This window comes from Mirounga angustirostris, unplaced genomic scaffold, assembly GCF_029215605.1.
Source record: "Mirounga angustirostris isolate CCGP_5_RB_7025 unplaced genomic scaffold, mMirAng1.0.hap1 SCAF_5, whole genome shotgun sequence".
Classification (NCBI taxonomy): domain Eukaryota; kingdom Metazoa; phylum Chordata; class Mammalia; order Carnivora; family Phocidae; genus Mirounga; species Mirounga angustirostris.
Window position 1 is genome coordinate 88,802,558 of NW_026991713.1, and position 27,872 is coordinate 88,830,429.

The window sequence follows — 27,872 nt, forward strand, 5'->3', positions numbered from 1 at the left end:
TCAAACGCCACGTTTGCAGTTTGGGTTTTGTGAACATCCAAAATATCAAGAAACCTTTAAGCACCTCACCTTAGTCCAAGTGAGGAGCTCTGGCAGTCTCTCTCACCATTAGAATAAGGGTCTGTTTTATTTTGTTGCGTGTGTAGTTGTTTTTTTTTTAATTATTTGCCTTCATCTCCCTAATTTCTACATCATAATAGAGAAAAAGTGCTCATTATGCTTTCACTCATCCTTAGAGATGAAAGGAGATCTACAGAATTGTAAAGTTGACCCAAAGCAACACCAAAAGAGCTTAGAATTCTCACATTGGGCTTGACACTTGTGATTAGCTGAATTGCAGTAACTACACATGCCTCCATTCGGAACAGGATGCATTCACCCCGCAGTCTCTTCTCTAGAGCCTAGCAACATTATCATTGAGCACCTGGAATAGTTTAGGCATTAAGTGTAATTGGTTTTGCTTTACATAAATCTGTAGCTTTGTAAATAAGCGGAGCATTTCAGCTTCTATATAACACCAATTAACTTAAAGGGATGTGTTGTTTGCAGAAGCCTGCTGGGTCTGTACTGTATTTCTCGGGTAATATGCTCAGTGGCGGGCAAAGTTCTGTGTCCCTGCAGTGTTCCATTTACTCCCAGTCACTTGGTGTCAAGGGTCTGTATCCAGATACTCATTTGCTCCACTTTTCAGTTGTGAAAGATCGGGAAAATGAAGTCTTCCCTAAGAAGCACCTTCTGTGCTCTATTTTTGTCCATGATCGAGACCTGAAAGGCAAGGTATTTGAAAATGTTTTCTGTGACCCACAGAGCACAGATCCGACCCCATCTGAGTCTGTCCACAACTGACAGTGACATCTCTTTCCTCTTCCTTTTTTTACTTGTAACACTTCAATCCAAGGCAGCCAAATGTCACTGCACTGAGCCGGTATGCAAAACTAAGAAAACCGTAATCTTAGTACATGAATCTGCTAGTGAAAATGTTTCCATCAGAATGATTTTTCTTTCATAGTACTCAAAAATCGGCTCTTGCACGTTGGTAAATTTTTCCAAGCTCCTTGGCTATTTTCCCCTTGTTATCTCTTTACTCAACCTAATTCCTTACCTCTCCTATCCCCCCAGGTAATCTTGATTTATAGCATTCATTCCACCCTAGCCAACCTCTAATTCTCTTGGTTTCTGAAATTGTTTTATCGACCATCAGAGAAACGGTATCACCCCAAAACAGCTCATGATTCCAAAAAGTTTCCTGTTAATACGGCGTGATTCACAGATGGAGGAGAGCGCATCACCCCTCCCGAGCACTGTCAGGATTCCTTGTCTTATGGAAACAGAGCTTCAGCATTGGTTCCCTGAACCAGTCCGGCAACGGGCGTGTACCATCTCTACGGCAAGAGAAGCCGGCGTACAATTACCAGTTACAGGCTTACGAGTGAAGCCCTCAAATAAAATCAACAGCCAAGTGATGACAGCAGACAGGTGCTGCTAAAAGGCAGGTCCGCTTGTAGAGAACAGGGAAACTAAAGGAACCACGAATAATAACAACTCACATCTATGTCACCCTTTACAGTTTACAGGTCGCTGTCACACATATCATCACATTTGATTAGTGCCGCCCCTCTGGGAGGTAGGCACATTTTGGCATGCCCGTTTGGTAAATGAGGGATTGCAGCTCCGAGACGTTAAGTGGTTTATCAAGACTCACAGAGAGAGTAGATGTCACAGACGGAACTTGAACCTTGGTCTTTCTGTCTCTAAAGTGCCAGCAACTTCTACAAACAGCACTCACAACGTCACCAACATAGGCTCATCACCAACCGCTTAGAAGAATCGCTCTCTACATCGTCTAAAAGGAAACACAGAATGAGAGGAAAGATTATGGTGGGCTTAGAGATCCTGACTAAATGGTTAACAAAAAACAAGGATCTTTCTCACATCTCTTCTCCCTAACTCAGCTTTTGTGGAGTCATGCATGGTCCTCATGTGGCCGTTAGGTTGTCAGAAGCACCCCACTGAAAAGAGCCACCCAGAGTGACTGGGGGGGGGGCGGATCTTAGGCTCAAAACATCTTTTCCTTCTCCCTTTCATCAAAATGGTCTGGATGTGCTCCAGTCAATTCCAAACTGCCTTGGAAAACAACAATTGGAGAAAAACAAATTTACCCCCCAAAATATTAATAATTGTAAAAACTCCTGTAGTGCTCGCTCAGTGTAAGACACTGCTTTAAGTGAACAGTTTGGTGTATTAGCTCATTTAATCATCACAATAACCCTATGAGCTAAGTGCAACTGTTAATCCATTTTACAGATAAAACATATGAAGCCTAGAGAAGGTAATGATTTTCCAAAGATTATACAGGCACTATGAGCAGAGTAAAAATTTAGACCTGGGGAGTCTGGCTACAAAATCCAGGGTCTAGCCCTCTCGATATACTGCCTCTCAGTAGGCTGCTCTCTACAGTAGATTTGTATATAATCTCAGGGGGATTCCAGGGAAGGCAATGCCTTAGCCCAATGGATTCCAATCTTCTTCTGTCCCAACACGTAAGAATATGACTTCTTCCATAAGTAATGGCTAGAATGATTCTCAACGAGCAATTCTTAACACCCCTAACTTGTGCTTCCCATCCTCCCCTTCTGTGAATAATTACTGTCTCCTGCTTAAAGCCAAAGGCATGGCTCCAAGGCCAGAATTTCAGGCTCTGTGGCAGTAAATGGGTACATCTATCCAATAACTATTGTATGGCTACTTTCCCAGTGGTCCTTAAAACACAATGTAAGCCATCTGTTCCTCACATAAAGCACTCGTTGCTAGATCAAGCTGAGAGCCTGAGGTCAACCAGGCTTTCCACTTCCTTAGCATCTCTACAGACATTTCCTGGGATTCTTCCAGGCCTGTTATCCAGTAAGTGTGAAATTGTCAAAGATAATCAACGATAGTGATGGCAAGACTCAATCTCTCTGTCTTTCTCTGCCTATCCCTCTCTCTCTGGCTGAGTGTCCCATTAAGATTGTCTACAGTAGAATGGATGCTATTTGACAGCCAAGATCACTTCCCCAGGTGATACCCTGTCACCAGTCCACTCAGAGACCTTACTATTAAATAATAATAGCACCCAAACCCTAATCTACCATCCATCTTAGACATGTTTGAATCATTTTATTGGCTGGGAATCCAGGTGCCTCTTAAGCCTTAGAAACCACAAGTGACCAAATCTTTTATAAATATAGTAATGAGTCTATGACAAGCATCTATTTCCATGGTAGCAGCAAGTCAGGAGCACATTTAATGACATTTATGCAAAGAGCAAGGCAGTCGTTCTACCAGGGATAAAAACTGGAGACAACTGGAATCAATGAGAGGCAGAAATTTGGCAAAAATCAGGAGGAAACCACCATAACATCAAAGATACCACCGAGAAAGTACACACGTCATTATCATGGGCAGTTTTCATTTTCCCAAAGCAATCTCTGGAAGCAAAATGAGAGAAAGGAAAGGGTATGCTAAATTTTAATAGAAGAGAAAGAGCTCTGTCTCGGAAATGCCAGAGAGAAAGTGTGAGCTTCAAAAGCAAGAGCAGTGAGAGGCCATCTGGAAACTCATTTCCCATTTCGGCATAATGTATCGCGCATAGTAGGTGCCTCGGTTCGTATGAATTGATTATCACCCCTGTGAGAATGCCAGAATGCTTTGCATCATTTTCCCAAGCCTCTCTTACATGAGTTAAAGCTCTCTGACCAGTTTCCACGGTGTCTCCAGAAATGCAGACTTCTGTTTCTTGTGCAGCTCTGCCTTATTTCATTGCAGCCAACCGTGCCTGAAAGACAGAAGCCAACAAGATGGACAAGTGTGGCAGTGAACGAACCATTTTACTGCAATTAGAAGTTCACGGAGAATAAATTATCCTCTAGTTCAAGCTGTCCAGCAGTAATCCTCATTAATAATAACGCTTCAACAACAGTCTGCTTCCCACCACGGCAGTGAGTGCGACAAACTTCAACATTACTCTTGAAGCAGGAGTCACATCCCATACGGCTAGCCCAGATCGCCATATGCAGCACACAAGAGAAGGCTTAAATTACAAAGAAGCCTGAATGCATAACTGTCCGTGAAGTTCACTGGCTAGATGAGCAGGTGGAAAAAATCCAAGGGCTTCTCTCCTTCCAGCTTGCTCTTCTAATTCATGCTAAATTGTAAATGATTTTTCACATTAATGAGTAAATCTATCTAAAAGGATACTTTCCTCTCTTCTTGCTTCATTGAGGACATCTCTTTTACTACAGTATCCTTATTTCCTACACATGGCCACAGGCTATAGGAAATATATGGTCCATGAAGGCAGAGATTTTTGTGCAGATATATTTTGTGGAGATATATTGTCCCCACATATATACATACATACATACATACATACATACATACATTTATATGATAAATATATATATACATATATATGATATATATATACACACATCATATCTATAAATATTGTATCTTGATCTCGCTATATACATATGTATAGAGAGAGAGAATATAGAGAGAGAACATATATATATAAAATGTATATGTGTGTGTGTATGTGTGTGTGTATACATAGAGAGAGAGAGAGAGAGAGATTGAGATCCAGCCCTCAGTTGATGCTGGCTATTGGCTAGGAGCCTCTCTTCCTCTCCATGTGGACTTCTTCATGTTATCTCTCTACATGGACTACTTTGGGCTTTGGAACTTGGTGGCTGATATCCAAGAGCAAGTATCCCCCCACACACACACATACGCACAAACGAAAGCCAAGAATAAGCCCTATTGCCTTTTATGACCTCAGGGGCTACACAGCATAACCCACGCTGATCTTGTCTGTCGAGGATGTCAGAAAGTGTTGTCTAAATTTAAAAAGAGAAGTAATAGGCTCCATCTCTTCATGAGAAGTAGCAAGATCCTAGAAATCCATCTGGGACCAGAAAAGTCAATGTGGACATTTTAAGTTTAAAGATGAACAGATACGTGTTAGACAAAGGGCAGTGTCAGGAGCATTTCAGGTAACATTAGAAAGTGGTACAAGCAAATTGCCAAAGTGTGGAACAGCACAGCTTATTCTGAGAACTACAAGTCATTTGGACTTTTGACTGGGACAGTTGTGGGACTGGAGTGCAAGTCTCAAGGGCAGAATAATATGACAGATTTGTAAATCAAAAAGAATGCTCATCAGAAATATAGAGGATAAATTTGTGGGAACCAGACAAGAGTTAGCCCAGATTGATGACTACCTGTAAGTGAATATTGGTACGATAATGAGGTCTGAGGTTATGGCGGCTGAGAAAGAGAAGAACAGAAGAAATTCAAAGGCAGAATAATAAGAAGAACCTGTTTATTGTATCTCTACTGTGCATTTATTTATCTCATGTATTTTTGACAAAAACTCTATGAACTTGGAATTATTATTGTTCATTTTTTACATAAGAAAACTGAGACACAGAGAAGTAAAGCTACATGCCCATTTTCCTACAACTAGAACTGGGAGTTCTAGAGTCTAACACTGAAGCCCACACATTTAATTACCACATTTAATACTGATTGGATCTGTAATGACAAGGGAAAAGGAGTCCAGGATCATCAACAGGTTTCTGACAAGCAGCTAAGTGACTATTAATGCCACTTAATATATGGAGAAATAAAGAAATATAAGAGGATGGGGGAACAGGATAGCAGACAGGATATGAATATGTTTGTACATAATGAATTTTAGGTGTCCTGTAGGAAACTGAGTGGAGATTTCAGACACCTTGCTGGCGATCTATACAAGGCTCAATGGATTTTGTTCATGTTAAAAAAGAATCAGAGTCTGGGGCGCCTGGGTGGCTCAGTCATTAAGTGTCTGCCTTCGGCTCAAGTCATGATCCCAGAGTCCTGGGATCGAGCCCCGCATTGGGCTCCCTGCTCAGTGGGGAGTCTGCTTTTCCCTCTCCCACTCCCCCTGCTTGTGTTCCTGCTCTCGCTATCTCTCTCTGTGAAATAAATAAATAAAATCTTAAAAAGAATCAGAATCATCAATCATTTATACTTAAAAAAGATGTTGTGAAACATCTGGCCAATTTTTTATTTCATAAATGAGGAAATCCAGGCTCAAAGAGGTGATCTAACTTACCCATAGATAAACACCTTTTTAGCTAGTGAAGCTTCCATGACTTTTGGCTCTTAGCCTAACTCAGTAAACCATGGATTTTCCAAAGAATTAATATGAAAGAACAAAAGTGTCCATAGTCAAATGCTAGATTTAGCAAACAATTTAGTTTGATTTCCTCGGGACTTCTCAGAAGCTTTATTACATACATTGGGAATTGCTAAGAAACAAATTTCCTATCCAGAGTTTTCTGAATTCATGTAGCCACACAATCTTTTACTCAGAGAATACTTCTCAGCATTGATCTTCTTTGTTATACATTGGAAATGCTGGTCGGGTAAAAAATACATAGGCTTTGAAATCAGGACTGGAATTGAATTAAGTCTCCACATGTTAGTAGCTGGATAGCCTTTGACAAGTCGTTTAATCTCTCTGACCCTTAGTTTCTACATCTGCAAAATAGGGTAAGAACATATTCTTCACAATACTTTGTATGTCAACATGTATAATACATGTGGCAAAGACCCTCAGACATAGAGATGATCAGTAAAAGTGAATCAGCTACTATTTTTTCCTCCTCTTTAATTAGCAGTTATTCACTGGATATCTTGTATACTCCCCAAACCAGTCACAGACATATATTAATTAATATGATTTTCCTCATCATTATTTCAGAAAAACTGAAAAGATTCTCTTTCCTACTTATTTTACTCCAAATAAAATTGTTACCTATTAATACTAACCACCCTGATACCAGACCCTGAATTCTTCCAATTTGAGAGCTAGAAGAGATGGAGAAGTAGAAATCTCATTTATCAGAACAAAAAGTCCCTTTTGGTTCATCATAACAAGTCTTCACTTCATGGAATTTGGAATTTCTCCAGATACACAGTTAGCAAGTCTTCACTTCCTTGGTACTCATAATTGAATTACAAATGGAGTTAGAAATTCATACAGATAATCAGTGTATAAGATGGAAAGAAACTGTGATGGTTAATTTTATGTGTCAACTTGACTGGGCCCCAAAGTACCCAGATTAAACATTATTTCTAGGTGTGTCTATGAAGGTGTTTCCAGAGGAGATTAGCATTTAAATCAGTGGACTCAGTAAAGTAGATTGTCTTCTCTGATGTGAATAGACATCATTCAATCCATTGAGGGCTTGCATAAAACAAAAAGTGAAGGAAGGGAGGATTCATTCCCTTCCTACCCATCTGCTGAGCTGGGACATTGGTCTCCCGCCCTCAGACTGAAATTTATACCATTGCGCCTCTGGTTCCCAGGCCTTTGGACTTGGACTAGAATCATACCACTGGCTTCTGGCTTTCCTGGGTCTCCAACTTACAGACACCAGGTTGTGAGATTTCTCAGCTTCCATAATTGTGTGAGCCAGTCTTCATAATAAATCTCCATATGTATATCCTATTGGTTGTTTCTCTAGAGAACCCTGACTAATACAGATTTTGGTACTATAAGTGGTTCTAGAGGAACAGGATGTTAAGACTGAGTTTTCTCAATTGGTTCCAGAGTTTCTGGAATTGGCTCTCTAACCTGACTAGATGGAAAGATGCTAATAACTCTGTTTCCAATAGGAAAGAGAACACTGATAGTCCACAGCATGACCTAGCCAAAACACCTGCATGGGATATTCCTAATCAACCACTTACAAGAATCAAGAAACTAGGTAACTCTGTAATGATATTTTTGAGTATTTTTTAAAACTAATGAATAAAATGACATTGGCAGGTTACTCCTAATGTTGCTGGGCAAAGTAGTGCAAGAAAAAGATGAGCTAAGAGGTTTGAATTCCCAGTTCAAGCACCCCATAAATGACCTACGAATTTCTTTATGTGCCCCAAAGGAGACCACTATGTTCTGTAGCTGCAGAGATGAAATTGCTGAAAATCAAATGCAGAACCATCCTGTGATTTTGGTGATTGAGTTACAACCCAAATTGAACTCAGAGCCTCTCAGGGTGTTCACTATTAAAGTGAGGGCATTGATTGGGAAAGAATGGGATCCTATAGGCTGAAACAGGGACATGTGGGAAGACTCTGATGAAACTGCAGACATTGAAACTAAATTCTGATGAATTCTTTGCCAATGGAAGAGGTCTCCCCACCCTCTGTGGAATCAGCCTCTTCACCCATAACAGTATTGACATTTCCATCTCAGTCAGCATTGCCTGAAGAAACTGTAATGGCCTCCCTGAGGCAGTTTCCTTGCAAGCTAATGCTGAGTATCCTCAGGACCCACCCCATCACCCTTCTTTGCTTCTAGACCTGTAACTATACTCAAGTACCAATAGACCCCTAAAGATACGGTACAGCATGTGTCCCATGAAGAGATGCACTACATTCCAGAAGAACTACATGAGTTTTTGATTTATACAGACAGAAAATCAGGGAACATTTGAGGGTATGGACACCAAGGATGTGGGATAATGGTAGAAGGAATATAAAGTTGGGTCAGGTAGAATTTATTGATATGGGTTCACTAAGCCAGAATTGTGCATGTAATGTTGCAGCTCAGAAAGTTAGAAAAGGCTTTCTAACAGTTTATTCATTTGGTTGGCTGAAACATGAACCAGAGTGGCCCTTAGTGAACCAACTGGAAAAGCCCAGTCTGCCTTGGTTTAATGTATAAGGAGGGATTCAGGGGCTTAGGGAGACTGGAATATTAGTGTGGATTTGTCATTTAAGACCTACTCACCCATACTGGAAGGATCCAGAAGACATACCTTTCACAATACTATGAAACATAAGTTTGTGAGGGAGCTCCAACATCCTTGAAGATCTCTGTGATCTCTCTTCTTGGTAGGTAAAAAATTTACAGTGGGAACTGCAGTCACTGAATTGGGAAACCTAAATGCAATAGGAGTGATTGGAGCCAACTGGCAGCACTCAACCACCAAAGACAAGTTGGGCATAGTTACTATGATGGACAGCAGAGTCAAAGTGGTAATCAGAAAGCCTGACTCATGCAGACTTTTGGCACTGAGTAGCTGATCTCATGATGTTCCTAGACATGAACTTCTTATTCTCCAAAGTCTTATTCACCTTGTATAAGCAGAAAAATTCTAGGTCAAGTGAACAAAAATCTAACTTGGATCATCAGAGAGTCATAGCCATTTGGTCCATTTTCAGGCTTGAGCCAGTTTATACACCCAGAGCACTTGGGTGAAGGAGAGTCCAGGTCCCCTTGAGAAAGAACCACAGTACACCACAGAAAAGCAATACTGTTAATTTTCCTCCCAGTTTTCTCCAAAAGGGATCTACTGCCTTTTACCAGATTGCCTGTACAAGGGGGAAAAGGAAATGATCAGACATCAGGCAGACTACTGGATACTGGCTTTGAACCGACACTTATTCCGGAAGACCCAAAATATCACTGTGGCCCACAAGACAAAGTAGGGACTAACAGGTGCCAGATGATCAATGGAGTTTTAGTTAAGGTCTATCTCACAGTGTGTCAGTGGGTCCCCAAGCCCATTCTGCAATTATTTCTCCAGTTCCAGAATGAATAATTGGAACAGACATACTTAGCAGCTGGCATAATGCCCACATTAGCTCCCTGACCTAGAGAATAAGGGTTATTATGGTGAGAAAGGCCAAGTGGAATCCATTAGAATGGGCTCTATGGATGAAAATAGTAAACCAAAAGCAATATTACATTCCTGAAGGAATTGCACAAATTAGTGTCACTATCAAGAACTTGAAAGACAGTGTGGTGATTCCCACCACATCCTCACTCAACTCTCCTATTTTTCCTGGGCAAAAGACAGATATCAATACAGAAATCAACAAAACACAAAGGAAGATGACAAGAGAAGAAAAAATAAAGAACTAAAAGATGAACAGAAAACAAATGACAAAATGACAATAATAAATCTTTCCTAAACAATAATTACTTTAAGTATAAATAGATTAAATTCCCCAAACAAAACACATAGAATAGCTGAATGGATAAAGAACAACAAAATCCAACTATATGCTGTCTATTAGAAAAAGATATTCCATGCAAATGGTAACCAAAATAAAGCATGGATGGTTATATCAGTCAAAATAGACTTTAAGTCAAAAACTGTCACAAAAGGGTCAATTCAACAGAAAGATATAACAGTTATAAATATCTATGCACCCAACATCAGAGCACCTAAATATATAAAACAAACAATGACAAAACTGAAAAGAGAAATAGACATCAATACAGTAATAGTAGGATTCTTCAATACCTTAATTCCAATAATGGATAGAACATCCAAACAGAAGATCAATAAGGAATAAAGTACTTGACTAACCTGTAGACCAAATGGACCTATACAGAACATTGCACCCAACAGCAGAAAAAAACTATTTTTCTCAAGTGCACATGGCTCTTTTTCTAGGATAGATCACATGTTAAGTCACAAAATAAGTCTTAACACATTTAAGAAGATTACTCTTTTGCCATACATCTTTTCTGACCACATGGAACTAAACCAGATATCAACAGCTGAAGGAAAACTGGAAAACTCACAAATATGTAAAAATTAAGCAACATGGGGCACCTGGGAGGCTCAGTTGGTTAAGCGACTGCCTTCGGCTCAGGTCATGATCCTGGAGTCCCAGGATCGAGTTCTGCATCAGGCTCCCTGTTCAGCAGGGAGTCTGCTTCTCCCTCTGACCCTCCCCACTCTTGTGCTCTCTCTTTCTCTCTAATTAATAATAATAATATAAAAAATTTAAAATTTAAAAAAATAAGCAACATGGTCTTTTTCGTTGTTGAAGTATAGTTGACACACAATGTTACATTAGTTTCAGACATACAATGTAGTGATGTGACAATTTTATACATTATGCTATACAAACAACACACTCTCTAACAACCATTGTGTCAAAAAAAATTTTTTTAAGAAAATTAGAAAATACATCAAGACAAACAAAAGTGAAAACACAACATACCCAAACTCATAGAATGCAGCAAAAGCACTACTTAGGGGAGTTCATAGCAATAAATGCCACAGTAAGGTAGATGCCACTTGCCTGGGAAAGAAATGAGGAGACATTACAACTGATGCCACAGAAATAGGAAGGAAGTTAGAGAACACTATGTATAATTAGACACTGACAAACTGGATAATCTAGAAAAAATGGATCAATTTCTAGAAATATATAACCCACCAAGACTGAGTCATATAGAAACAGAAAGTCTGAAGGGACCTATAACTAGTGTGGAGGTTGAATCAGTAATCAAAAACCTCCCAACAAAGAAAAGCTCAGGACCTGATGGTTTCACTGGCAAATTCCACCAAACACTTAAAGAAAAATTAATACCAATGCTTCTCATACTCTTTCAAATCCTTGAAGGGGAGAGAACAGTTCAGACTCATTTCATGAAGCCAAATTACCCTGCCAGCAAAGCCAGACAAAGAACACAAAAAAAAAAAAAAAAGAAAGAAAGAAAGAAAGAAAGAGAATTATTCCAGGCCAATATTCCAGATAAACGTAGATGCAAAAATCCCCACTAAAAAACTAACCAACGAAATCCACCATACCACATTGGAAAGATCACCATAACCAAGTGGTATTTATCCCTGGGATACAAGGATAGTTCAACATATGAAAGTGAATTAATTTGATACACCACATTAACATAATAAAGGATAAAAATTATATGATTATCTCAAAAGATGCAGTAAAAGCATTTGACAAAATTCAACACATCCTTTCATAATAAAAATTCCAAACAAACTAGAAATAGAAAGGAATTACTTCAACAAAATAAAAGCCATGTATGAAAAGTCCACAGATAACACCAACTCCATGGTGAAACACTGAAAACTTTTCCTCTAAGATTAAGAACAAGCCAAGGATGCCCACTCTCATCACTTCTCTTCAACATAGTATTGGAAATCATAGCAACACGAAATAGGCAAGAAAAAGAAATAAAAGCCATCTAAATCAGAAAGGAAGACATAAAATTGTTTTTCTTTGTAGATGGCATGATCTTATACATGGAAAACCCCAAAACTCCATAAAAAAAACTTTTAGAACTAATGAACCAATTCAGTAAATTTGCAGGATACAAAATCATCAAATAGAAATTAGTTCTGTTTCGATATACTAACAACAAACTATCTGAAAAGGAAATTAGAAAAACAATCTCATTTACAATAATAAAAAGAATAAGATACTTAGTAACAAACTTAATTAAGGAGTGAAAGACATGTATACTAGAAACACGACATTGATGAAAGAAATTAAATAAAGCATAAACAAATGGAAAGAAATGCCATATTCATGGATTGGAAGGCCTAATATTATCAATTGTAATGCCCATCAAAATACCAATGGCAATCTTTTACAGATATAGGGAAATAATTATAAAATTTACTGATACAAAAGACCGCAAATAGCAAAATCACACTTGAAAAAGAACAAAGCTGGAGGCATCACACTTCCTGATTTAAAACATATCACAAAACTACAGTATTCCCACTAATGAAATTGAATAGAGAGGCCTGAAATAAATCCACACATCTAGGATCAACTGATCTTTGACAAGGGTGCCAATAACACCCAATGGAAAAAGGATAGTGTCTTCAATAAGTGGTGTTAGGAGAACTGGGTATCTACATGCAAAAGAATGAAGTTAGACCCTTATCTTACACTATACATAAAAATCAGCTCAAAATGGATAAACACTGAAATGTAAGACCTGGATCTGTGAAACTCCTAAGAGAAAACAGGGGAACAGTTTAATGACATTTGTTTGGGTAATGATTTTATGGATATGACATGCATACCAGGCAGCAAAAACAAAAATAAACAAGTGGGACCACATTAAACTAAAAAGCTTTCTACACAGCAAAGGAAACTATCAACAAAATGAAAAGGAAACCTACAGAATGGGAAAAAATACCAAAAATAGTCAAACTCATGGACTCAAAGAATAGAATGGTGATTACCAGAGGCTGAGGGAAGGGGAAATAGGAAGTTACTAATCAGCATAAGCTTTCAGTTAAACATATGAATATGCTCTAGAGATCTGCTGTAAGACACTGCACCTATAGTCAACAATAATGTACTGAACACTTAAAATTTTGTTAAGAGGGTCAGTCTCATGTTAAGTTTTCTTACTACAACAAAGTAAAAGTTTTATTTTATTTTATTTTAAAGATTTTATTTATTTATTTGAGAGAGAGAATGAGATAGAGAGAGCATGAGAGGGGGGAGGGTCAGAGGGAGAAGCAGACTTCCTGCTGAGCAGGGAGCCCGATGCGGGACTCGATCCTGGGACTCCAGGATCATGACCTGAGCTGAAGGCAGTCACTTAACCAACTGAGCCACCCAGGTGCCCCAAAGTAAAAGTTACAAAAAGAAAGTTAAAAATCTCTTCGGGAGAGGAGATCTGTAACCTACAATGGTAGAAACATTAGATTGGCAACAGACCTATCCACAGAGACCTGGCAGGCCAGAAAGGACTGGCGTGATATATTCAGAGCACTAAATGAGAAAAATATGCAGCCAAGAATACTATATCCAGCTAGGCTGTCCTTGAAAATAGAAGGAGAGATCAAAAGCTTCCAGGACAAACAAAAACTAAAGGAATTTGCAAACACGAAACCAGCCCTACAAGAAATACTGAAAGGGGTCCATTAAACAAAGAGAGAGCCTAAAAGTAACATAGACCGAGAAAGGAACACAGACAATATACAGAAACAGTCACCTTACAGGGAATACAATGGCACTAAATTCATATCTTTCAATAGTTACCCTGAATGTAAATGGGCTCAATGTCCGAATCAAAAGACACAGGCTATCAGATTGGATAAAAAAACAAGACCCATCGATATGCTGTCTGCAAGAGACTCATTTTAGACCCAAAGACACCCCCAGATTGAAAGTGAGGGGGTGGAAAACCATTTACCATGCTAATGGACACCAAAAGAAAGCTGGGGTGGCAATCCTTATATTAGGCAAATTCGATTTTAAACCAAAGACTATAATAAGAGTTGAGGGAGGGCACTATATCCTACTTAAAGGGTCTATCCAACAAGAAGATCTAACAATTGTAAATATCTATGCCCCTAACATGGGAGCAGCCAATTATATAAGCCAATTAACAACAAAAGCAAAGAAACACATTGACAACAATACAATAATAGTGGGGGACTTTAACACCCCCCTCACTGAAATGGACAGATCATTAAGCAAAAGATCAACAAGAAAATAAAGACTTTAAATGACACACTGGAGCCTTTTATGCTGTTGGTGGAAATGCAAGCTGGTGCAGCCATTCTGGAAAACAGTATGCAGTATCCTCAAAAAGTTGAAAATAGAGCTACCCTATGACCCAGCATTTGCACTACTAGGGATTTACCCCCAAAATACAAATGTAGTGATCCAAAGGGGCACGTGCACCCCAATGTTTATAGCAGCAATGTCCACAATAGCCAAACTATGGAAAGAGCCAAGATGTCCATCAACAGATGAATGGATAATGAAGATGTGGTATATATATATATATATATTTACACACACACACATATATATATACATATATGTATGTATATATATATGTATGTATATATATATGTATGTATATATATATATGTATGTATATACATACATAAATACACAATGGAATATTATGCAGCCATCAAAAGGAATGAAAGCTTGCCATTTGCAATGACGTGGTTGGAACTGTAGGGTATCATGCTGAGTGAAATAAGTCAGTCAGAGAAAGACATGTATCATATGATCTCACTGATATGAGGATTTCTTAATCTCAGGAAACAAACTGAGGCTTGCTAGAGTGGTGGGGGTGGGAGGGATGGGGTGGCTGGGTGATAGACATTGGGGAGGGTATGTGTTATGGTGAGCGCTGTGAATTGTGTAAGACTGTTGAATCACAGACCTGTACCTCTGAAACAAATAATACATTATATGGTAAAAAAAAAAAAAAGAAGAAGAGATAGCAGGAAGGGAAGAATGAAGGGGGGGAAACTGGAGGGGGCGACCAACTATGAGAGACTATGGACTCTGAGAAACAAACTGAGGGTTCTAGAGGGGGGTGGGGGGATGGGTTAGCCTGGTGATGGGTATTAAAGAGGGCACACACTGAATGGAGCACTGGGTGTTATACACAAACAATGAATCATGGAACACCACGTCAAAAACTAATGATTTAATGTATGGTGATTAACATAACATAATAAAAAAACAGAAAGTTAAAAATCATACCAATTCCAATGTTTGGACTTATTTAGATCCTGATTCAATACACAAATGTGGGGGTGGAAATGAGGTAAATTGAACACTGACAATATTTAACTATCTAAGAATTATTGTTAATTTTTAGGTATAATAATGACATGATGTTATGTTTTTTTAAATAATTCATATCATTTTGAATATCTACATAAAAATAGAGATGGATGAAATGCTGTGACATCTAATATTTTCTTCAAAATAATTTAAGGTGAGAGGAAATGGTAAAAATTGAAATCAATCAAATTTGGCTGTGAGTTAATTGGAGCTGGGACTGGGTGCATAAAGTGCATATTGGGTGCATATCCCATCCTTACTATTTTTGTGTATGTTTAAAATATTCCAAACTAAAAACTTTTGTTTAAATGTGCTACAAATGCTATCAGTATTTCAGTGACATATACAATTAGTTGCTTAACAAATGTATCTTGATAATCCAGTTTGTTCATCTCTTTGGAAGACCCACTGTCAAAACTAAGGGAAAGGAAATCAGAAAAAAAAAAAAAATACTGAATGCATGTTTGTCCCAGGGAAAGAAGCTCCAGTTTTCAAACCATAGTTCAATAATCTTTCCCAAATCGAAGATAAAGGACTGACATATTCTAACTCCCACCCTTCATATTGGCTGTGCTGTCTCATTGTGATCAACCCAAGTTAATAAAGATGGAATATTGCATGCACATGATAAATTTTTGTCTTGACTCAGGATGCATAATAACTCTGTCTTTGGTAACTGATAAAAGGATGGTATATGTCCAGAGGAAATCCCAGACAACTGGTATTTTTCTTGAAATGTATTCTTTAACCTTAAAAAGTTTTAGCTCCTACGTACAGCTGAGCTGGATATGGACACACTTTAAATAAAAGGAAATAAGCACTATTCCCTCCCCCACATGTGCCAATCATAAGTAGAATTACTTCTGTGCCAATCTAGTTAACTAGGTTAAAGACAGGATGGCTAGAAATGTAGTAAGGAAAATAAAAATAAAGAAGGAGGGAACAAACAAAAGAAGAAATGGAGGGAGGAAGAGAGGAAGGAAGAAAGACAAAAGTTGACCCTTCTTAGCAGAAGGCAGAACATTTCAATTTAGTAAGCTTGGTGCAGCTGTTCTCATAAACCCATGAAGAGTGGAGCCAATTGTCCATTAAAGATTTACCAGCCATTCCTAATCTTCACTGTGCAAAGTGTCCATTGGAGATTTCCCTGTACTAGTTGGTGAGGATTACTCTTCCTTTCAAAGTCATTTATGGTCACTGAGGAATCTGGAATGTAAGAAATGGATTGTTGGTTATATAACCAAAAATTTACATATGATTACTGAATTTGTCAAATCTCAAGTTGTCCCAAAGCACTCTATTAGGACCTTAAATGTGTGCAAAAATAATTTTTTTAACTAACTATCTGAAAAGTTAAATAAATTGTATCTTAAAACCAGATCGTGTCCCTGAGTTTTGGGCTCAGTAAGGGGTATTAACTTGGGAATAGTAACATTTCCCTCTTAACCCACTATCTCCAGATTTGTAAAGATGCAGCCAGGACTAAGACAAGAACTCCAGTCTTCTGAGATAACTGAACTACCAAAATCTAGAAAATACCAGTAACCCTCTGAAATGTCCAAATATACTGGTTCAAATAGTGCAGTTATTCACATTCACATTATTTCAAAGATACGTATTGGCTGTTTATATGCTAAGTAGAGTACCTGATAGTACAAAAGTGATAAAGACAGAGAAGACTCTTCATGGAGCATGCAGTCCAGAGGAGAATTAAGGGTAGGTCTCATGTAGAGCCTAAAAGATAAGTATAATTTAACCAAATAAGGTGGGACACTTGGCAGCCTCCTCAAGTGACTACACTGATACATGGAGTCCTTGGAGATCTAGAGTTATTCTTGCAAGGTTTCTCGGAAGGGCCTTCATCCTCTTCCCTCCATTCCCACTTCAGGAATAGTTTCAAAGAGAGTGGAGGAAAGAACAGAACCTTTGCTTAGTTTGGGGACTCCAAAAGAAGAGAAAACACATTCCCTACTTCCCTTCTGGAACTCTGGGAAACGACATCTGCATTCATTCAGTCAGTGGATCAACAAATATTCATAGGTATCCTTTTTGTGCACCAGGCACATCTTTATATGGTTTTGTTGTTTTTTTTTTTCACACCACCAAAGCAAGGCAGGAATGGAACTGAATGGCTTCGTGGGATGCCTAGGGTAGAGGGTCCAAGAGTTCCCCCAGTCTGCAAAACTCCAAAAGGAATGGGAGGTACACTGACTCTTTCTTCTTCCTCACCTTTTCAGGATATAGAGGTTAGCTCTGGAAGAGAGAAGAGAGAAAGAGAGAGAAAAAGTGTCCCCAGATGGACCCTGCAGTCATGATGAGGGGGCACAGAAGTACGAAGCAGCACAGAGGACCAAATGGGACAACTGCTTATCTCAGGAGAGACCAGTGCAGGACAGGTAAAGACCAAGGAGTAGATACTATCTCTTCACTATTGTTATGAGACTATGAAAACATCACAGCTTACATTAGCCCTAGGAAGAAGCAGAAATTATGACTTGATGGTGCTTAAACCAGAAATAGAGAAAACTCAGAATTGACTTAGTTTGTAATGTTTATAACCAGGGAGTAATGGTATCTTAGAATGTATATTTAGTTGAATCATATGAAGTTATATTTTTTTACACAACCAGGACAATTGAAAATAGTACAACCTGTATGCAAGCTCTGTGTATATTTGTATGTGTATGTATGTGTTTGCAAAAATAACCAGATGTACTTAAATATTAGACCCTTCATAATAGCCACCTTCAGAAGTTCTATTTATGGTGCTGTCATTGTTCAACTCTTTCTTAACCCTTCAGCATCATTTTACAAAACAATGCAAACAAATCAATTCCATTCGTTCATATTGACTCTCCATGTTTGATGAGCAATTGTACAATAAAGAAAAAAAAAGAAAAAAGATGATTTGCTTAAATCGTGGCTTTATTCATCAAACTTGGCACTTCCAAGCTTCTGGCAGTTTCCAGAAATCAACAGACACGTGTTTATTAGCTCCAAAAATATTCAAAGAATAAAGGCAATCCCAAAGATGTTTTAAGCAATGGCTACTATGTTGTAATACATACATTGTCAAGGTGACTGTTTTGAATGAAAGCATTTATTTGGATGTATTAGCATATTTGTGGAAAACCAGAACCAAGCCCCCCTCCAAAAAAAAAAAAAAAAACCCCAAACAGCCAAATTACTTTAAAGTCAGAGCTATTTAGGACAGTGACAAATATCTCAACTTCGACCAAATGATCATTTCCCTTGAAATCGCATTCTATCACTGTCTCAATTCCTACGACGCCTTCTATTTTCCACACTTTAGAAATAGCTTTTCTGAGGCCACAGCATCAGCGCTGTCATGCAAGAGGAGAGGGGAGCTTGAGAGAGTCGGTCACCCAGGCTCCATTGTCTCTCAAGCAGGTATCTTAGCATTTTTACAAACATTACTCTTAATCTCATTTTTCATTCCCATCGTGCAACTTTATGCCTTCCTATTGATCTAAAAGCTGCTGCTTAGAGACACCAATAAGAAATGCTGAGAACATTCAATAAATTAAAAATATCCATCCATCCCGTACGTGATTCCTCTTTAGAAAATTGTGCAAGTAAAATAGTGTTTTTCTGCTCCCTGTTCATTCTTGAGACCAGAGTCTATGCCCTGCATGTAGAATTAACTCCAGGGGATGAGTAGAGGGTGTTCTAAATTTCAAATCTCAATCCTGGTTCCGCAGCCCAATATTGCCTTAGAGAAGTTGCCTTCTATAATTATTGATTACCTTGCACATACTGTAATTGAAGTCACATCTACAAAGATCTCAGTTTAGATTGTAGCATTTGTGATTTTTCCTGAATGAGAAATGCATGCATTTGCATTATGTCTATAAAAGAAGTTGTTTTAAAATAAGAAAACACTCTTCTATTGCACATATTTTGCTAGTTTGAATTTAGCCGGGATCTTGGTACATTTTTGTACATTTGGTACTTTTTCATTCAAATGATCATTTGTTTAAATACTCGCAAAGACCACCTGGGAGGTGAGGTTTTTATCAAACAAGTGAGCCAATTCAGGGATCAAAATTATGTGCTTCATTGCAGTACTAGGGATGGGCATTGGAGGTGAGTACTACTGAGTAGAATGGAAAGAATCCTGACCTAGGCATCAGGAGATGTGGGTTCCAGTATTTGCTGACCAAGGTATCTGGATTTGATTTGACTTCCCCAAGCTCTCATTGTACTATCTACATTCTCATTCTTATGCTCTCGTTCTACTATCTACAGAATGAAGGAGCTAATACCGGATCTCTACTACCACTATTTTCTGAGCTTCATGCACAAAATGTGAAACGGTATATTGTCACAACAGCTGGTTGCACCTTATGGCAATGTTGTCTGTCTCTCTTCCCTCATTTCCAACTGTCTTAAAAGCATTAAACATGGGCGCCTGGGTGGCTCAGTTGGTTAAGCGACTGCCTTCAGCTCAGGTCATGATCCTGGAGTGCCAGGATCGAGTCCCGCATCGGGCTCCCTGCTCAGCAGGGGAGTCTGCTTCTCCCTCTGACCATCCCCCCTCTCATGTGCTCTCTCTCTCAAATAAATAAATAAAATCTTTAAAAAAAAAAAAGCATTAAACATTATTTTGTCCACACAGAACAGAATACTGAGGAGTAGGAGCCGAGAGGTTGCACTGGGAAGTAGTCTCAATTAGACTCTTTTAAGTTCTAAGAGACCAAAAAAAAAAAAAAACAAAAACACAGAAACCTACCTTGATGGGATGAGAAAACAGCTATTTTGCTGCCAAGGCATTTACTGTATGACCTGCTCACACCAGAATCTGGACATTTAGATAAGGACCTGAGCTTAGGATTCCCACCACAAGTTCCTGTTTTGGTTTTCCCAGGGCATCTATTAAAATAACCACTATGTTTGAGCCCACGAAAAGTTAGTGCCCTCTGCCCTTACCATCTTATGAATAATAGGTGCTTGCTTCTCTGCTCTCTGTCTCCTGCTCGCTCATGACCTGGGTTGGAGGACTGCCCTCCCCCGGGCTCATTGTGCTCTGCCCGACTTTTGGGATTTCTATGTAATAAATCTTGTGACTTTATTTCTTTTGAGTGAGTGTATTGAAACTGCACCTTCAATCAAAATGACTCTGGGGTTTTTACTTCCCCAAAGTGGAAGCTCAGATGCTGAGGAAGCTACCTGGCCCCCCATGTGTGTAGCTGATGCCCCCTCATTCGGCAGGTCATGCTCTGCATATTCTTCATTTGATACGCCAGCTACAAGCCCCCCAGTACACTTGCCATTTAAAAAAGGAAATTTATGGCTCATGCCATTGAAAAGCCTAGTTATGGACTAAATTGTAGCTCCTCAAAATCCATACGTTGAAGGCCTCACCCTCGGTATCTCAAAGTGTACTATATTTGGAGAGGTACTTTAAAGAGGTAACTAAGGTTAAATGAGGTCATTAGGTTAGTGGGCATTAATACAATTTGACTGGTGTCCTTATGAGAAGAGGAAATTTGGACAAAGAGACATACCAGGGGTACACATGCACAGAGGGCCAACCACGTGAAGAGGCAGCAAGATGGTGGCCATCTGCAAGCCAAGGAAAAGGCCTCAGAGGAAGCCAACTGTGACAGCACCTTGAACTTGGACTCCAGAACCATGAGAAAATAGCTTCTGTTGTTTCAGCCACCGAGTCCGGTGTTTTGTGATAAGAACCCTAGCAAACTTATACTAGTCCCTTGCAGGGCTGGATACAATTTGCAAAGCATAGTGAAAAATGAAACTATGGTGCCCCTGGCTCAAAAAGCAACAACAACAACAACAACAACAAAAACACCACAAATGCCACTAAAACATTAGGGTTTTTTCCCTTTTTTAGTCTCCCTCTAACTTATCATGGTGGTTTTGTTGTTTAGGTTTTGGGGACATTTTTGTTTTTACTTTTTGCTCTTTAATTCATTATAAGCAGAGAAAAATTAAAATGCTAAATTATTAGCATGAATTTTACCATTCATCTCTATATTGTACAATGCCAGTTTTAAATGCAAATGTAAGAGCACTTAACTCACATACAGGATCACCAAAATGGCACAACTCATATTTCATAGGCTGTACATGCATATCCATATCAATCTTACAAGAATCGTGGAAACACGGCAGAAACTAATTCAACTATTTCTATTTCACTTCTTGAGACCCATAAATTCTACCAACACTCCATCCTACATTTATTGATGAGAAAGGAAAGACTGAAAGGAGAAGCAACTAAAAATTGCTCTTCCTTTCCCTTTCCTTCTAGTGATCATTTTCAGAGTAATGGTTAACTAATACAGGGAAGTAATACACAAGCAAGAAAAGTCTTGACAGGGTTGCTTGGTTGTTTGTGGTTTTTTAGAATGCCCTTGCTTGCTTTGTGCATTCCAAGTCAGTTCTGATTCAGAGGAAAGGCATGCCTCCCTGGACCATCAGCACCCCCCTGCCTACTCAGTCACAGACACGGCAGGCTTACCTTGTACTCTCTTTGAGTCTCCCTGAGCCTCTACACATTGTGGAGTTTACTGGAATTCTGTGTTTCTGGTTCATCATGAATGCTATATCTACACATTGTGGAGTTTACTGGAATTCTGTGTTTCTGGTTCATATGAGTGCTATATGCGGGTGAGGTGGGAAGGAGAGCAGACACATTTACATGTATTCCTATGTTCACATGCCTGTTCCATTGTTCCACTGGACCTCACTTACAAAACACAAGTTAAAGAATAAAATGTATTCAGATTTTTCAAGACGACAGCTGAGCAGAAAACCAAGTCAGCATCCTTCTGAGCATGAGGCCCTATGCACCTACACAGGACATACACCCATAAAACTAGTTCTAGTCCCTTGATATAATGTTATGGAAAGCTCATGATTACATCAAAAGTCTGTTTCTTTTTCCATTATCTGCTTCTGCTTACCTCCATGCTGGCTTTACTCTCTCTCAGCCAGGCCCTTATATCATGGTTCCTAGACAGCTGCAGAAACAAGCCAGATAGAGTTCTTTCTCAAAACTTCCAACAATTGTCTCAGTACATCCCGCTGATTGCAGTGGATCATATGCCCATTTCTGAACCAATCACAGCAACTAGAGTAATATAATTCGCTAATTACCCAGAGGTCTATCCCAGAGCCCATCTCTAAAGCTGGAGATTACATCTACTCCACTGGAATGAAGGACAGGTACAGAAAGTCAGGAATAGAGTAGTTTGCCAGAGGAAAATTGGGGTATAGTCACCCAAAATAAGGTAAATGGATGCAAGGAAGCAAAAATAAAATAAAGGTCAGAGATCATTATAGTGGTCCTGATCTAGGATGTCAGGGTAGAGAGCTCAGGGCAATTACGAAATTGTACATGATTTTGAAACTGGAAAAGTCACAGAAGCTAGGTTGATGATTTTTCTGTTCCAGGCTAGGATCACCAGGTAAGGTTGTGCAGTTCACCATATGCTATGGCACTTTTCCAAGAAGTTATGGTGTGTGTACATGTTCTATTCCAGGATATTCCATTTGGATGCTTCTTTTAGCATTTTCCCTGCATTTTACCATTATCATCTGAAATTTATAATCAAATTATCTTAAACACCCTGAAAGCAGTTCTAACTATTATAGAAGAACTGCTTTCAAACATGCAGTAACTAGCACTGCAACTACTTAACTAAGTTCTATTCAGACTTCCCATGAGATTTCACTTCTGACCGAGTGGTTTTCAGCACAGGAAAAAGGGGGTGGTTAGAGGGAGAAGGCTGGTGTGGAGGGGTGCTGTTAGAGGAGAAAGAAGGAGAGTGAAAACACAGGGTCACATTTACAGTTATACACCATGTTTGTCCAGTTGTCCACTGGACCTGTGATTGTTGGAGTTTCTGCCCCTACTCAAAGTCTCCCCACCCAGGGTCGCCTCCCAGGTTCTCACGGAAGAACCTTCTCCACCTCCTGTGGAGTACCCATTGTTGCCTGACATCTCCTCCATACACACATACTCCCTAAAAAGCCACTCAAGAGGATCTCACTGGCACAGGGGCAGTCTGTTCCCACAGTGAGGCCACCAACCATAAAGGATCATCCTTCCCAGAGTCCCCGAGAGCACTCCAGGTATCACCACTGCCAGTTCCCCTTGTCGGAGCCCCTGGGTACCTTGACAGCTCCTGACAGTGTAACTGTGCGAGAGCCTTTCAGATTCTGCATTCTGATGTCCTCAATTCACAGAAGCCCCACTTCTGTTCTCCACCAAAGGGTTTGCCCATTTTGTGTTCCACCTTGTCACACAAATATCAAAGCAGAGCAACCAGGCACCCTTAGGTCTCCTGGAGTTGTTAGTGGGAACAGGATAGTAAAAATGATGGACACCACTATGTATTCAAAACCTTTTCAACTACCAAGGCTAGTAGAGCAAGCCTGGGTGCCTAGAACTCTCTTCAAGAATTTCCACCATGGACAGAGAATACATAATGCTGACGGGCCTCTATGCAAATAGGCTTCTAGTGAGTCAGTGACCTCACTGGCTTGGTTTTGACAAAAGGAGTGGATGTGTCCTACTGCCTGGAGTGAGAGCAGCAGCTTAGACTCAAGCTTGAGACTCACTAGCAGTAAATAATTCTGATGATGACTTCAGCCAGGAGAAGGTCCAAGCTGGAGCTTTTGTTCAAAACTGGGGAGTCCCAGGGGCATGGATTACAGAAATGTTACTCTGTTTCTCTTAGAAACTCCTTTTTTTTTTTTAAGATTTTATTTATTTATGTAGCAGAGAGAGAGAGAGAAAGGGAGAGAGAGAGCACAAGCAGGGGGAGTGATAGGCAGAGGGAGAAGCAGGCTCCCCGCTGAGCAAGCAAGGAGCCCGATGCGGGGCTCAATCCCAGGACCCTGGGATAATGACCTGAGCTGAAGGCAGACGCTTAACGACTGAGCCACCCAGGCACCCCTCTCACAGAGACTTCTGTCATAGAAAGTTGTTTATGACTCTTCTTGACATATGAAGAACCTTTTTTTTTTTTTCCCAGCTAGTGAGTGGCTGGAACTAGAATCCAGATAATTTTTTCTTTTCACTCCTCATGGAAAAATCACAAGAACAACAGGGCAAAGATTACTGACACTCACAGCTTTAGCATCTACCACATTTGTCCCAGATTATGGAAGACTTGCCCTTATACAATCCAGATGACTTCTTATTCTGTACTCTCATGAGAAATGTTAGAGAGAAACTGTCAAAATTCTGTGAACTTTGATTGGCACCTCTTCCCCAGATTTCTATGACAAAGCCAAAGTCTTACATCTTATTTTCCATGGCAGGTACCTTGACTCTTTCAGGGTTTTTTTTCCCACTGATTTTTTTCTCCTCTGTGATCCATCTAAAAGGATGTCCTCATCTTCTAAATGATTTTCTCTCCCACACTTACTGTATTTCCCCCAGAAAACCAGGATATGATTCTAGAATGTTAATGAATGCATGTCTCTGTAAACTTCACAGTTCCCTCTGATGTTAGCCTCCCCTCCAAATGTAGTTCTCCAGAGGTATGGGAGAGTTTTCACAGAACAGAAAACAATAAAGGTTTAGGTCATTTTAATAATGGAGAAACTGAAGAAAAGTAAGAGTCACACAAAGACATTCTAGGAACATGACTGGGACACACGTGATCTTGTCCCCAGGCTACTAGACAGAACCTATATATTATTCAAAAAATAATCCTGCTGACCCTCTGATCTCTGTGTATAATTAGGTAGAGCTCAGATTCTCCTTAAGAGAAGTGTGTGTGTGTGTGTGTGTTGTGTTTGGCTCATGGCATTTAGTCCAGATAAATAGTTTTCCAATTGCTTACAATAAATGCAATGCTTCCTGAAAACTAACAATAATCTCATTCAATTCTGCCTCCCTCTTCTTCATTCGTGTGACTAAACAAGGACCTATGAGACTAGTCCCCATGTCACCACCATGAGTGACTGAGTTGTCAGCCTTTCTACTAAAGCTCCTACCTGGATCTCAATTAGTGCTAATTATTATTGGGACTCCATTACCCAAGTGAGGAAATGTCTCCCCTGATAAAAGCTATGCTTTTATTTTTGCCTGCTTCTGAATCAAACATCCAAATTTCTAGTGATCCCAACACCTGACCTATGAGCAGTGGTAAGACAACATGGCGGGAGTATACCTCCACAGCACCAAGTCATGAAGACCCAAAGACAATGTTGGTAGGAGTATTCTGTACCTAAACAAAGATTAGCTGCCATTGGCATCTGGCATTGTACTGATAGGAAGCCCATACCATTGTTAAAGGAACAGCTTAAAAGGAAAGGAATGGCAACCTCCTTTGTCCCCAACTCTGCTGCTTCTCACTTAGTACCCAGCTTCACCAGATCTGCCTCCAATCCCCAGCTGGGCTTCTGCTGATCTTACCTCTAGGACAAGGTTTCTCAACCTTGACACTGTTGACACTTCAGATCGGATAATTCTTTGTTGTGAGTGACTGCCTATGCATTGTAGGATATTTTGCAACATCCCTGGCTCTAACCACTGGATGCTGGTAGCACCCACTACTTGTAAAAGCAAAAATATCTCAAGACATTGCCACGTACCCCTAGAGCAAGGAGCAAAGCTGCCCTTGGTTGACAACCGCTCACCTAGGGTCACAGAACGTGGAGTCAGGAAGAGGTCACAGGTAAGCTGGCTCTCAAAGGATGATTGTTAACCTTTCTGGTATCCTAGTACTCTCCCAGAATTTGGTAGAGAAAAATTTCTTACCCAGTATCCACAAAAGCACATAAGTAGATATAGGCAAAATTTTACTTCAGACACCCCCTCGAGCCCAAGAATTAATGCCCTAGGGCATTAGTCTCTTTATATCAACATTAGAATCTTTTCACACAGGACTTTCCCAAGAAGCAAAGCAAAAACAAAATAAAAAACAAATACTGCAAATGTAGTTCAAATACAGACAAGTTTACAAGATGGAGATATCTTATCTTAAAATAACTGAAATCTAGTCACAAAATGGTTTGGCACCATTTAAGAGCTCACAAGCTCTAGACTTTTTTTCTTCTATTCTGAGTGAGCTCATTTTCCCAGCTCCACCTGCATCCCCTTTCCTTCCCAGAAAAGCACTGAACTGGAAGCAAGAGTAGTAATAGCTAACTTTTATCTAGCACTTACTAAGGGCCAGACCTTAGTTCTGAGCACTGTTCTGAGCATAGCAACTCCATGGGATAAGTACTACGCTCTAAAATATGTGTGGTCCACAGTCCTAAGTGGACAATGGGAAGTAGTTATCTAACGAAAAAGGAAAGTCATACATTTCCAGGATGTATAACTTTCACAAACAATGCTACAGACATCTAAACAACTACATTTCCTCCCTGTCCCCCTTTCTCCCTCAGTTTCCCTGTCCCTTAGGAGGGAGGTAAAGCTTTGTTTCTTCATTGCATCCTGACTAGTTTCCAGTGAATTCAAATGATTCGGGTGTCATTTATCATTGTTCCTCAAAGTCTGGCCCAAGAACCATCTGAGGATGAATCACCAGGAGTCCTTACTAAAAATGCAAATTCTTGGGTCCTACCATAGATCCACTGAATTAAAATTTTGGAGGATGATGCCCAAGGCTGTGCTTTAAGCAAGCTGTTTAGATGATTCTGATACATACAAAAGTTTGAGCTCAGTTTAGACTTCTATGATTGGTTAGCTCAGCTAGTTAGAGCTAATTAGACTGCAGTTCAGTTCTCAGACAGAAGAGCCAACTTTGCTTGGCAGTTCTACTTCTACCCTTTCCTTATTTATTCAGCATTCTTCCCAACTAAAAACAGCTAAACAATATGGGGAATTGGGGGAAACAGTCTGGATAGATAAAGTCAAGTTTATTATCCAAACTGGAAAACTAATTTCAAGGGCATCATTTTTATTCACAATGGACAATATTTTTTTTCCATTGGCATTTCTTGAATGCCTAACTAATAATCAATACACAGTATTAGTTTCCAAAAAAGGAAAACATCAGTGAGACTTACCCCAGTTCTTGGTTAATTCATGTCTGGGTCTTAGGTCCAAAGATCTTAAGGGCAGCGGAGCCTGTAATTCATTCTATGGAGCATCTTGCAAAGTTACATTGTGGGTGGATTCTTTTTATAAAATATGGTCTATAAAAGCTCTCAATGGAGGAGCACCTGGGTGGCTCAGTTGGTTCGGATCAGGTCATGATCTCAGGGTCCTGGGATCAAGCCCTGCATTGGATTCCCTGCTCAGTGGGAAGTCTGCCTCTCCCTCTGCTTCTGTGTTCTCTCTCTTACTCTTTCTCTCTCTCTCAAATAAATAAATAAAATCTTAAAAAAAAGAAAAAGAGCTCTTGGGGCACCTGGGTGACTCAGTCGTTAGTCGTCTGCCTTCGGCTCGGGTCATGATCCTGGAGTCCTAGGATCGAGCCCCACATCAGGCTCCC

At 39.6% G+C, this 27,872-nt stretch overlaps 1 long non-coding RNA gene across 1 annotated transcript; it reads right to left on the bottom strand.

Annotated features, from left to right (window-relative positions):
* Window positions 1–141: 141 nt before the first annotated feature.
* Window positions 142–27,872, bottom strand: LOC123839736 (uncharacterized). The gene is made up of 4 exons (XR_006789725.3): window positions 27,445–27,872; window positions 3,716–3,814; window positions 1,703–1,843; window positions 142–765 (listed from the first exon to the last, which is right to left on the bottom strand). It is a non-coding gene; the product is annotated as an uncharacterized LOC123839736 (long non-coding RNA).